At 37.0% G+C, this 9833-nt stretch overlaps 1 pseudogene; it reads right to left on the minus strand.

Moving 5' to 3' along the window:
• Positions 1 to 355: 355 nt before the first annotated feature.
• Positions 356 to 9202, minus strand: LOC102707951 (annotated as a pseudogene).
• Between the last annotated feature and the right edge of the window lie 631 nt (positions 9203 to 9833).

A 9833-nucleotide genomic window follows, 5' to 3' on the forward strand; every position in this document is an offset into this window, starting at 1 on the left:
TGAAACTTGTTCCCTGTTCTTCGATCTGATCTGAAACAAGCTCAGAGCTCTACAATTTACCCGGTGATTTAACTACCGGATTTGTGCAATCCAATTAATCCGCTTACTCTGTTTTATCTTCACCTGTGATTAAATCTGAACTCTAGTGTTCAATCTCTTATTGAGGCAGTTTCTTGTTGCTTGCTTCTGATGTGTGCAAAAATTTTGGTCTCGGCTCTCAATTCCAGACGGTGGTATCGAAATTTAAGAAAAAGAGAGAGATTTGAACCCAATTACCATTGATTTAGATTTAGGTCTAAATGGAAATGGAATACATTCCTAGGGAACCAAACAGGTGTACGTTTGAGCAGGAGAAAGCATAGCAAATTAAGAGTAGAAAATGGAAATTACATCAAGTATCGAGCATCAACAAACAATACACATCTGAAACATGCATGCTTCTGAAACTTCATTATGGAGTACATATGTAATTGTATATGAGCTAGAAGTAATTGGCCCAATTACTTCAAGCTTTTGGAAAAAGTTGGATCTGAAAGCCTTCAGGGAATCGTAGTCCTGGAGAAAGCACCATTGTTCCTCCCTTGATCGTTTTCCAACTACCGTGTGTAAAGAGAAGATCATATTGACACGAGTTAAGGCGCCTTAAGCATCTATCTATCAATATATATTGAAGAGCTGGAATATGGAAGTTGAAAATACCCCTCAAGATAAAGGTTTGTTTATGGTACTTATTTAAGGGTGTAGTTTTGACAAAAGACAATTTAGCTAAGAGGAAATGGGATGGTGGTTTGAAGTGCAGTTTTTGTATTTATAATGAAACTATACAACATTTGTTCTTTGATTGTCATTATGCCAAATTTATATAGAAATATGTTTTCATATCTTAGGGGGTGAGAGCACCATATAGTTTTGATTATTTAGAAGGGAGCTGGTTGGATGGAAAGAGGGTGGAAGTTAAAAATCTGATGTTAATAGGAGCATCTGTAATTTGCTGGGCTCTTTGTCTGTCTAAGTAGGAATGAGGCAGTGTTTGACAAATCCCATCCAAAATCATATTTGTAGGTTCTTTTCAGAGTGATGTATTTGGTTGCTGTTTTGGGCGATCCTATAAAAGCATGATGAGAACAAGAAAGTCATCTCTATTGTCTGTCAGAACCTGGAGATTTTGGCTATACAAGTGTTTGGGCATTTGGTTGAAGATTTAGTAATAGAATTGAATAAATATATGTTGTTTTTGTCTTGCTTAGTAGATTTTTGCCTTTATGTATGGGCCAAGTTGAATTGTTCGGTAACTTTAAACTCTGTGATAAGTGGTTGTAGCTTCTTTGAAGTCAAGGCTAAATTTTAAACCATTATATATATATATTGAATTGAAGAGCTAGAAGCAGTTAGGTACTACTACCTTCATTTCATATTGCAAGACTTTTTAGCCTTACCAAAATTCATCGATTCATAAATACATATAATTTATATATATGTCTAGATTCATTAGCATTCATATGAATCTAAGCAAGGCTATAAAAGTTGAAACAGAGGGAGCAAATCTTAATATATGCTCCCTACTCGCAAATGAACAAAAGGTTTGCAAAATGGCTATGTTTTATTACACAGATGAACATGATATTAAAAGAGTTCTGTGGTTCTGAACTAAGCACTAATTTCTGCAACAGTGAGTTTGTGTGCTTAGGTAATTTAAGTACAGTAGAGGCTTACAATTGTAGTTACCTGTACTTGGTGACTAAGCAGTGAAGGAAGACTGAGATCTGCAGCTTAGCGAAATCTGCACCAACACACAACCGCAGCCCCCCTCCAAAGGCCATGAAATCCTTGGAGGCACCACTAGTTGGTTCAGCAGTATTCTGTCCACAGCAGTATGCAAGCAACAAATCAGAACATTCCTAACACAATGCTATAGACAGGTGACTCCTAAATTGTTCGATCGTATTGTTTTTCACCATGACATAGAAAACGTATACAAGATATGAAAATTTTGACGACAGATTAAAAGGTTGACTCTGTAGGTTAGTTGTGTAATATGCTTGAAATTAGCTCATTGTGGATTTTACAAACCTTCCATCTCCAAGGGTTGAAAATATTCGGGTCCTTGTAAACCACAGGGTCTAGGTGGACGGTGGACATACAAATCATAATTTTTGATCCCTTTGGGATAGAAAAACCTGCAGAACTTATGGAAACATATTTCAAAAAAAACATTAATTAGTTGTGATAGCATGCTAGGACATAGTAACACCAAGTTCTGGGGGCACCTCCTAAAAAGGGCACTCTCCTTTATTAAACTAAACTTAGCAACCATGTTTTTCGATGTATTAATTAATCCATCTGTAACCATTGATCTTACGTCATTGGTGCAAGATTTTTATTGTATGGTATTCAATAGCATGTGTCCTCGAAACATATTAGAGAGGACGAATGAAACAAGTTATGTCAACGTAAAATTTTATTTCATGGTTTTTTAGTCTAACATATCACTTAAATATTGCATCCAAGTAACTATTAAGAGTTAATTAAATGTATGGTAATGAAACAAATTGTTCTCACCGTAGGTTTCAATCCAGTTTAAGGGTATGCCATGTTTCATTCCCATAAAACCTATTTTACTCTCTCATCATAAATTCTACTTTCAGTTATTGTTTTTGTCTATATGATATGTCATTTATATTAATGATATTGAAATATTCATAAAACTTATATTGAGAATAAACTTTGTATATTTCGATCGACCAAGGTATATACTCTTAGCTTCCTTCAAATATACACTAAATTTTATAATCCGTGGGGCCAAAACATTCTAAAATGTTTTCTCAGAAACTTTCCCTGCTATGCATACTTCTGTGATATGTCTCGTTCTTGTTAAAAAGTTATATACATGTTTTTACCTTTTATATGAACATCCTCTGTGGCTTTTCTAAATACCACGGGGGCAATGTTAGCCAGCCTTAAAGTTTCATGTATGACCTACAATTAAATAATTGAGCAGGTTATTTATAATATAATGCATATTTGTCTTTTCTATTAAAATGCCAAGCAATTGAAAGACATGTACGTACATGAGATGTAAATTTCATAGATTTGTATTCCTCCCATGTGATTTCGTAGTTCGTTTCGCCCTTAGCTTTTTGGATGTGATCGTGCTCCTCCTGAAACAATGAAAATCCTTTGTTCAACAAAACGTATCCTTGTTTATTTGCAACAATATTGCACTGCTAGCTACAACACTAACTTTTCTAGGAACTAAGAGATATTTCATATCACCATATACACTGACATTCCCATAATTGTAATTCCAATGGTCCAATTAAATATGTTACTAGTCCAAAGTAGAGGGAGGGAAGACCAAAGAAGAAGAGAAGTAGCACTATCTGGTAGGTCCAGGGGCGGATGCACAGTATTACGAGTGGGTCGTAGGATTTCACATAAATTTAATTCTTAGTGTATTACTAATATGTACATATTAAGTAAAAAAATTTTGTAGCACATTAATAATTCTAATAAGGCGTCCCCACTTAATTTTTGGGCTAGAACCGCCCCTAGGTAGGTCCAATATTTTTTAAATTTATTAGTTAACTGGACATCACATGTTGGAGAAAACCACTTTGACTTGCACACGAGGGTTTCAATTAAACAGTTTTGAAAGACGAAGGACGTCACACATATAGAGTTAGGGGATGTTATATATAAACATAATAGTTCAACGGGGCGAACATTACTTTGTCTCTTAAATATATACGATACTATTAATTTTATTTGGTTGTTAATGCAACTTTGAATATAATGATAATATCTAAGAGAATTAAAATATTGTAAAGTGAATTCAACAGTTTTATATATTTTAATACGGAGAAAGTGCATCTCAGGTGGTGTTTAGATTGAGAAATTTTTTTGGAGAAGTGTCACGTCAAATGTTTGACCGGATGTCGGAAGGGGTTTTCGGACACAAATAAAAAAACGAATTTCACGGCTAGTCTAGAAACCGCGAGACGAATCTTTTGAGCCTAATTAATCCATCATTAGCACATGTTGGTTACTGTAGCACTTATGGCTAATCATGGGCTAATTAGGCTCAAACGATTCGTCTCAAGATTTCTTCCATAACTGTGCAATTAGTTTTTTAGTTCATCTATGCTTAATGTTTTATTTAGGTGTCCAAAAACTCGATGTGATGTTTTTAAAAAAGAAATTTGGAAACTAAAAATGGCCTCAGTCTACTAACTGTTAGCTCTTGCAAAGCCTTCGGACAATCCGTCAGAAAACTGAGCACTGCAGTAACGGCGGACGCTGTGGTCTCGAAACTGGCAAACAGCAGCAAGAACACCAAATCCAACGCTGCATGAGTTCTCGCTCAACGCAGGCTTCTCCTGCTTCAGCTCCTCGACGAGGACATCCATGAAGTCGTTGTTCTCCTTACGGCTCGCTTTCTTCTTCCTCTCGTCGAGCAGATCCTCAACATGTTCATGACGCTCCTTCTACCCTGCAATTTATAAATAAATTCGTGACGACATGTTTCGTATTTGTACGTTCATTTATTCATATAGGTAAGATTGAAAAGTTGAACGGTTTACAAAATTGTCTTGCGAATTAGTCCTCCTCCAGTAATATAGCACGGGCAATACGCATCCGATTTCGTACTCTTACCTATATATTTGGAGACAGGGGCAGACTCTGTGTAGGGGGTGCTAAGAATCTGGTTTAAAAATTTTTTAAGCTAAAGTTTATCAATTTTCACCGTATGCATCCACTCAATTCAAATTTAGGCACTTGTAACCGTCTTAACATAATTCAAAGTACTAAAATGCAAATCTCCGCTCCTCCTTGGAGAGCACAGAAATATATATGCACTGATTATGTATCTATTTACTCCTCGATGAGATGTTTTTCCAATAATGACTTTACGGTAAGATTCGCTTTGTATCAACCTATACATCTGGGGAAGCTGTGAAATAAACTCTTTATTTTACCTGCATACATTTGTAGAATGCAGTGCCAGGAATGTAAAGTGGAAATGCTACAAGACCGCGAACGAAAGCATCGTATTGTTTCCACATTTTTCCATCTGAGGCCGGGGAGTCATAGCTGATCAACTTCTTGGCTGTAACGCTGAATATCATCTGCATGCATTAATATGTGGAAGAGATCTGCGAAGAATTAATAGTTGCGTGTATGACAGAATCTTCAAGTAAATCAAATAATTAATAATTATATATATTGTTTTTTTGTTACTTTGTATAAGAAGATATTTAAACATTGAGTCCACGACTTCGAACAAAAACAATAGTGATAGTATTTAGTTATTTGGTTTAATTAGGCATTTTAAAAATGATTGACCTGTCAGGTTGGACTAGAGATAACAACGAAAACACGCGACCCGAGACTCGGTGGTATTGTGGTGTTTGTTTCTTGAGACTTATTTTATTTTTAGTCTCTAGTCATATTGGATGTTTAGATACTAATTTAAAGTATTAAACATAGACTAATAAAAAGCTAACTTTATAAATAAGAACTAATCTACGAGACGAATTTTTAAGCCTAATTAATCCATAATTAACAAATGTTTACGGTAGCATCACATAGGCTAATCATGGATTAATTAGGCTTATTAGATTCGTCTTGTGAATTAGTTCAAGATTATGGATGAGTTTTATTAATAGTCTATGTTTAATACTTCAAATTAGTATCCAAACATCCGATGTGACATGGGGCTAAAAAGTTTAGCCCCATCTAAACAACCCCTAAATATATCACCCGTAAGTAAGTAATCAGGCAAATACGTTCACTTGATGAGTACGCGAGTATGGAAACGTTCTTATGATCCTCATACATATTTACCCATGGGTAATAAATACCCGCAAGTTTAAATGCACGTCATTGTCCAATATCAAATTAGCCTAGCCCTATTAACTAAAATCCTAGGTATTTAAATCATCCATACATTTTCCACCGCGCTATATGAATGTGTGATGTTAAGTATCTAGTGTTTTTATTGTAATATACTATATGAAAACTATGTAATTTAGATTGTTTTAAACTGTAGTGGGTATATGGGTGACCCGACAGGTAAGGTTTACCCAAGCGGGTATGAGTATGGGTATGGGAAAATTTTCCTGTCCGTGATGGGTATGAGTATTTTGATAGTACTAAATTTTAATAGTGGGTATGAATCTAGGGTACCAATACCCGACGGGTATTTTCCCGTTGCCATCTCTAGGTTGGACGTACGTACGCTGCAGACAGCCTCCTTGAGTTGGACGGCTGGTTGGTGAAGCCACGAGAGCAGGCTGGCCTGCGCCGTTTCGTGCAGCTCGTGGAGCATGGCTCGCCGGAGGTTTTCGGGGCCGAAGAGCCGGAGGACGAGGCTCCTGATGTGCTTGTGCGACGACCCCAGCGCCGTGACGATGCTGTCGGCGCCGATGATCCTCATGAACGAATCCGGGTACCAGATCTGGAAGAGCTTCTCCTCCTGCTGGAACACCAGGTTGTTCAGCTCCGGGTCGAGGGAGACGATCAGCTCCTCGCCGACGATACTCGTCCTGAACACTGGTCCATACCTGACAAACATATTGTCGTGATCTATTTTACCATAGGTACCAGGAGATACCTGCTTTAGAATGAGAAAAATGTTCTATCGTGATTACATTAATTTTCGTTCTGATCAAACACAAGCTACGCCCCATTGTTTGGTTTTTTACGTGAAAAAGTTAAACGATATATTTGTAGATAAAAAGAAATTGGTGAATAAAAATTTTATAAATATGTTTTTAGCAATATAAAATCAAAGGCTGAAAAATAAACTTTGATAAAAAAAAACATCAGAATCAACTCTAAATCTAAGGCTAAATTCAAATTTTAGTTTATACATATAAGAAAAAAAACAAAAAGATAGGTAGGGTAGACGTATAGGTGACGTACACATCATTACGATTAAGACTATTTTAGCAAGATGTATAGGGCTATTGTGCTATAGTGAAAGAGACCTGTAGCAAATCCTCAGCCTACGGAAAGTGTATTCTTGATTTTTTTTCCTTATGTTATCAAATATATTTTGTTTTTGTTATACTAATTAATGGGTGAAATTGGATATGTTCCTTCTTTGCGACACTAATCGGAGTATTTGTTAAGATATTAATAAATTTTATACCAACGGAAGAACAAACTCGTAGCCCTGTATAGATACATAGTAAGAGCAAGTATAATAGTAGGCTATAAGCTGACTGAATGCTTATGTGGAGGAGAGAGAGAGGATATGAGAGAGTGTACGTAATCGGGTTGTAAGCTTATAGCCAGCTCGGACATAAGAACCAATAAATTCTATGAGTGCGACAGGTGGGTCCTGCATTAATGATGAATATCAAACTACTATATAGATAGGCTAAGAGAAGGCTACAAAGAAATCTTATAGCCAACTTGTTGGCTATATTATTAGCCTTGCTCTAATATATACGACAACTACACGCAAATAAACAGTGACAAGCCAACAACACTAGAGGTGCATGAATAAATTAAATAGAGTTTTAGTCTCTGTTTTATTTGATTTTTGACATAAATTTTTAGCGAGGTCTCAGTGAGAACTCTTATGGCTTTAACAGGATGGGGAGAGCTTGAGCCTCATCGTCCCTATGCTAAATTTGATCCTGCAAATAAATCTATAAGGTAAGATCATGTTAATTGAGAATGTTCTCAGCAAAAAGGTAAAAGAAAAGAAGTATTTTGGCCGATAGGGATGGACACAGATACGGGTGACCTGTTGGACCGCGCCGTTGCTACATCATGGTAAGAATAAACGTCCCTGGATGGGTTTCATTTCTAAGACTCGATATGGGCTTTTATTTCTACGCCTCAATCGGGCCATGGTCAAGAATCAAGAACCCAATCTATTATCTTGGTATGTTTCTATCATACTAGCTAAATACCCGTACTTTTGCTACGGAGAAATATAAATTATACGCATGTTAATGTTCAGAACTTGTATTTTGGAGATAAAAAATAGAACCAAACTACTAAGATCATCATGAGTTTTTAAATTATTAATAGTGGTAGGGATCTTGAGATGTGAAAAGACGTGGCTTGTAGCTGGGTCAGTCAACCCACCCTGCCCAACGGTGGACCGCCCCTGCGTACAGTTGCATCGTATCGATCCTTGGCTCCCAGATGTCACTGTATTTGCAAACGAATTGAGTGGTAGAAGATTTGTGATCATGGTAACATAAGTTTGATTATATTACCAGCAAAACAAACATACGGCCGGATCAGCAGGGTTAAACTAGCTGCCTAGCTAGTTAGTTCTATAGGGTACGTGTTGCACATATATATTGAGTTATATACACTACTTTGTTCGTCTAGAATCTTAATAAGCTGGTGAGAAAAGAGGAGTTAATTAATTCACTCAACATATTTGCCTTCCATCCAACCAAAATACACGACGAGATTTGATCGATCTATCCTAAAATTATAAATCCGAATCTTCATGTTTAAATTTAGAGATTTACTTTAGTCCAACAAAAAGTAACAAAAAGTACCTTGAGATACCGGTACCTCGCATTACTAAATCGTTTCTGATCGTTGAATCTAACAGCACACACCATACTCAACTAGATCCAAAGATGAGAAATGATTTGGTACCTCGAGGTTTACCTCGAGATACTTTTTCTTGGACTGGAGCAAATCTTTTAAATTTATGAGATTTGTTCCGGTCCAATAAAAGTATCTCGAGGTACTGGTAACTAGAGGTACCAAAATCATTTCTCACCATTGGATCTAGCTGAGTAGGATGTACGCTGTTGGATCCAATGATCAGAAACGATTTGACGAGGTACGGATATCTCGAGATATTTTTCGTTACTTTTTGTTAGACTGTAAAATTGCTCTAATTTATAGTTATGTAATAGATCAAATCTCATCGTAGCTAGATAGATATAGTTTACTACGAAACAAATATTACCTATCCAGACGGCGTTTGAAGAAGCCGGGCAGCTGAAGGGAGGGGCTCCGGGCGAAGAACTGGAGCGTCTCGCCGAGGATCGGGAGGCACATCGACCCCGGCAGCCTCCGCGCTTCTGCCTTCCATGGCCGACTGACGACGATGGTGTTCGTGTTCCTTTGTCTGATCATCGACGGCAAACGGAGCAAGAGCAAACAGGCAGTTGCTAGCACGGCGATGGTGATGCCGGCAGTGAGAGCAATGGAAGGCATGGTCACCGAACCCTCCATTTGCGTAGTACGTGAAATGTGTGCGAGCTCTCACTGTGCACTACGGCATGAATTGGTTGGGGGTGGCTTTCTTTGCATGTGCCTATATATTATTTTTAGTTTTAGATTTTTTTAAAAAACGTCGCATCGAATCTCTAGACACCTACATAAAAGATTAAATATGGATGAAACGAAAATTAATTGCACAGTTAGGAGGAAAATCATGAGACGATTCTTTTAAACCTACTTAGTCTATGATTAATCATAAGTGCTACAGTAACCCTATATACTAATGACTGATTAATTAGGATCAGAAGATTCGTCTCGTGTTTTTCATGCAAACTATAAAATTCGTTTTTTTCATTCATGTCTAAAACCCCGTTCTAACGACCGGTCAAATGTCCAACGTGGCACCCAAAAATTTTCTTTTGGTGAAGCGTTACAGATAGACTGGTAGACACTGGCTGGTTACTTGTTGGTCATCGGTTTCACTTTTTCACGCGATAACTACTACGTGAAACATTGAGGCCCAATAAACATAGGAAAAATCATAAAACAAAAAGATAAAAGATAAGATGTGTAACAACAGTGACATTTTAGTTGACATATTCACATCTCACACGTCAAATATC

Source organism: Oryza brachyantha, chromosome 3 (assembly GCF_000231095.2).
Source record: "Oryza brachyantha chromosome 3, ObraRS2, whole genome shotgun sequence".
Classification (NCBI taxonomy): domain Eukaryota; kingdom Viridiplantae; phylum Streptophyta; class Magnoliopsida; order Poales; family Poaceae; genus Oryza; species Oryza brachyantha.